The sequence below is a fragment of the Triticum aestivum genome, chromosome 3D (genome assembly GCF_018294505.1).
Source record: "Triticum aestivum cultivar Chinese Spring chromosome 3D, IWGSC CS RefSeq v2.1, whole genome shotgun sequence".
NCBI lineage: Eukaryota > Viridiplantae > Streptophyta > Magnoliopsida > Poales > Poaceae > Triticum > Triticum aestivum.
The window spans coordinates 179,145,552-179,149,617 of record NC_057802.1 but is presented as its reverse complement, the minus strand read 5'-3'; positions in this window follow the sequence as shown (position 1 = coordinate 179,149,617).

Here is a 4,066-nt window from a genome sequence, read left to right as displayed (position 1 = left end):
CTTCTTCTTTCTCCTCCTCCTCCTCCTCCTCTTCTTCTTCTTCTTCTTCTTTCTCCTCCTCCTCCTCCTCCTCCTCTTCTTCTTCTTCTTCTTCTTCTTCTTCTTCTTCTTTCTCCTCCTCCTCCTCCTCCTCCTCCTCCTCCTCCTCTTCTTCTTCTTCTTCTTCTTCTTCTTCTTCTCCTCCTCCTCCTCCTCCTCCTCTTCTTCTTCTTCTTCTCCTTCTTCTTCTTCTTCCCCCTTCTACTTAACCTAAACCTAAACTAAAAACCTAAACTAATTAAAACTAAACTATTTAAACTAATTAAACCTAAACTAATTAAACTAAATAACCTACACTAATTAATTCTAAACTGAAAAAACTTAACAGGAAAAAAACAAAAAAACAGAAGAAAAAAATGGGATCGAGGGGCTCACTGTGGGGGGCGGCGACGGGTCGGGGAGGGGCCGGCGACGGGGGGCCGGGGCGGGGCGGTGGAGGAGGCGGGGCGGCGGGGGCCCGCCGGCGGGGGGCCGGGGCGGGGCGGTGGAGGAGGCGGGGCGGCGGGGGCCCGGGCGGCGGGGGCCGGGGCGGCGGGGGGGCCGGGCGGCGGGAGGCCGGGGCGGGGCGGTGGAGGAGGCGGCGGGGGCCGGGGCGGCGGTGGGGCGCGGGGCGGCGGGGGGCCGGGGCGGGGGGGCGATGGGGCGGTGGGGCGGCGGGGAGCCGGGGCGGCGGGGCGACGGGGCGGCGGGGGCGACGGGGCGGCGGGCGGCGGCGGCGGCGGGGTCGGAGGAGAAGGGCGCGCGAGGACGAAGTGAGTAACGGGCGGGGGGGTACCTGCCGTTAGGCAAGTGCCCTCTTTGCCGTCAGCCAGCCTTTGCCGTCCGCCTTTTTGCCTCTTTGCCGTCTGCTAGCGGACGGCAAAGAGGTGGGCCGTTAAGATTTTTTCAAACGAGCGGGGGGTGGGGGCCACCACACTCTTTGCCGTCTGCCAGCGGACGGCAAAGATCTGCTGGCAGACGGCAAAGAGGTGGCTGATGGCAAAGAGCTTCTTTGCCGTCAGCCTTTTCTTTGCCGTCCGCTTATGTGTAGCTGATGGCAAAGAGCTTCTTTGCCGTCAGCTAGCAGACGGCAAAGAGCTGGCAGATGGCAAATTAGCTGATTCCAGTAGTGAAAGTCTGACATGTCATTGTTCATCTACAACAAGTTCAACACATGCATGTTTGTTCTCATATATGTTGATGATATTATTGTGACCAGCTCATCTGATGAAGCAATCACAGGGCTGCTCAAGGACTTGGGTGCAGATTTTGCTCTAAAGGATCTTGGTGACTTGCATTATTTTCTTGGGGTTGAGGTGAGGAAGCACAAGGATGGACTTCTTCTCTCTCAAGAAAAGTATGCAACCGATTTGGTTAAGAAGGCTGGATTACAAGGTTGTAAACCTTCACCTACCCCATTGTCCAGTTCAGAAAAGCTATCTCTTGCAGAGGGTGAACTCTTGAGTTCAGAGGACAGCACCAAATACAGAAGCCTAGTTGGAGCTCTCCAGTATCTCACACTTACTAGGCCTGATATCTCATTTGCTGTTAACAAAGTCTGTCAATTTCTTCATGCACCTACTAATGTTCATTTGACAGCTACAAAACGTATAGTCAGATATGTGAAGCACACTCTAAGTCTGGGCCTAAATTTCAGCAAGTCACATTCTACTCTTGCTAGTGCCTTCTCTGACTCTGATTGGGCAGGCAGTCTGGATGACAGACGCTCTACTGGTGGTTTTGCAGTATTCTTTGCACCAAATTTGATATCTTGGTGTGCACGAAAATAGGCCACGGTGTCCAGGTCAAGTACAGAGGCAGAATACAAGGCATTAGCAAATGCAACAGCTGCGATTATATGGGTTCAGTCCATGTTAAAGGAACTTGGTATTCAAGGTAAACAAGTTCCTTGCTTATGGTATGACAATCTTGGTGCTACATACCTCTCTGCAAACCCAGTGTTCCATGCCAGGACAAAACACATAGAGATAAATTTTCACTTTGTCAGAGAGAGAGTTGCTCAGAAACAACTTGAGATTCGCTTTGTACATTCTAGAGATCAACTTGCAGATGGATTCACAAAGCCCTTGCCTACAAGAAGTTTTGAAGACTTCAAGCATAATCTCAACTTGATGAAGTTGTGATTAAGGGAGGGTGTTAAACATCATGTCACGCTGCATGCCACCGGCCGGTACTAGGAGGAGATTACGTATGAGCCAAGGATAGAATAGGTAGTTGGGTAGTTTAAACATCTATCTCAATATCTCAACTGTATCTATCTCTATCTCATTCTCCAAGTATACTCCCTAGAAGATATCTCTGTAAACAACTCTTGTACCGATCGCTCTAGGGTGGCTGCGCCCCCTCTTTATAACGTGAAGCATGTCCCTCTCTCGAGGAAAGACGTTTTCCGCTATCGCACACATGTAAATTAGGAATTTAAGATTAGCCACATCTTCAGACTGGAGCTGAGTTACATTACAAGATATGTTGTATGCTCGAAAGGTTCACAACTCTCATCATCTCTCATCTGGCAAATTTTTATACTGTTGTTGTTAGGAGCTAGGGTTCTGTCGGTTCTAGGGCGGAGATTGTAGGGGAAAGATGGAGGAAGACGAGGTCGAGGGCGCGGCGGCCGGCGGCTGGGCGACGTCCTTGCATGGTGGAGAAGAGGCGGCGGCGCAAGAGGCGGCTAGGGTTAGGTCTCCCGGCTCCCTAAGGGAAGCCGAGCAAATACTGATTGCTTCTTGCTTGCTTAGATTGATACATCTCCTCTCCTTATATAGAGAGGTTTACTTGACTCCTAAGCAAACGACCCTAATAACGATAAGATAATTGGGCTAAGCCCCTAATAACGATAAGATAACTTGGACCACAGGCCACTGGGCTAAGCCCCTAATATGCCGGTCATAACACTTCTCCCCGCCTGCACAAATAGCTCGTCCTCGAGCTGTAAGGCAGGGAAGCGCTTACTGAACTCCTCGAGGTGATCAACCAACGTCAAACACCTCCGCGACAGCTGGGGCGGCCAGGTCGCCGAGCCCGGCGGTGACAGCGTCCTCCTGAATGTAGTCTGCTGCCTCCAGGTAGAAGAGTCGGGGGCAGACGTGGCCGGACATGTAGGTCTCATCGCAGTTGAAGCACAACCCTTGGCGGCGACGCTCGAGTAGCTCGGCCGAGGTGAGCCGGTGGAACGGGCGCGCCGCGGTCACAGCAAGGGGTGCCGCGGAAGCCTGAGCAGGCCGACCCTGCGCGGGAACATCCGGACAGGGTGGCGGCCCAGCGACCCGGGACGGTGATGCCTGCTGGATGGCCACCGCGCGGCGCTCGAACGCGCGGGCGTAGTACATGGCCGTCTGGAGGTCCTGGGGTCCCTGCAGCTCGACGTCCATGCGGATATGATCTGGCAGACCGCCGACGAAGAGTTCGGCCCCGCTGGTGAGCCGTCACGCCGGACGCGTGGCACGCCAGGGCCTGAAAGCGGTCGGTGTAGTCCTGCACCGTAGAGGTGAAGGGAAGGCGGCCCAACTCCGCCAGCCGGTTCCCATGTATCGGTAGTCCGAATCGAAGGATGCAGAACTCGCGAAAACACTCCCATGAGGGCATGCCGCCCTCGTCCTGCTCGAGGGCATAGTACCACGTCTGTGCGACGCCGCGGAGGTGATAAGAGGCGAGCCAGGTGCGGTCCGATGCGAGCGCCTGTTGCCCCTGGAAGAACTGCTTGCACTAGTTGAGCCAGTTGAGGGGTCCTCGGCGCCGTCGTAGTTGGCGAAGGCGAGCTTGGCGAAGCGCGGCGGTGTCTGAGCATGACCTCCGTGAGTGTACGGCTCGGCGGTACGGAGCAGCGAAGAGGAGGGCGTTGGTCCGGTGTGCACAGGTGGTCCGCAGGAAAGCGGTGGCCCATCGAAGCCAGCGTGGAAACCCGCGGAGCTGGAGGGCCCGTCGTACGGCAGGGAGGGCGCCGACTGGTCTGCGGCCATGGTGTAGACTGGCGGCGGTGACGTCCCGGCCAACCAGGCCGGAAGCTGGGACGGCGAGGGCAGGAACC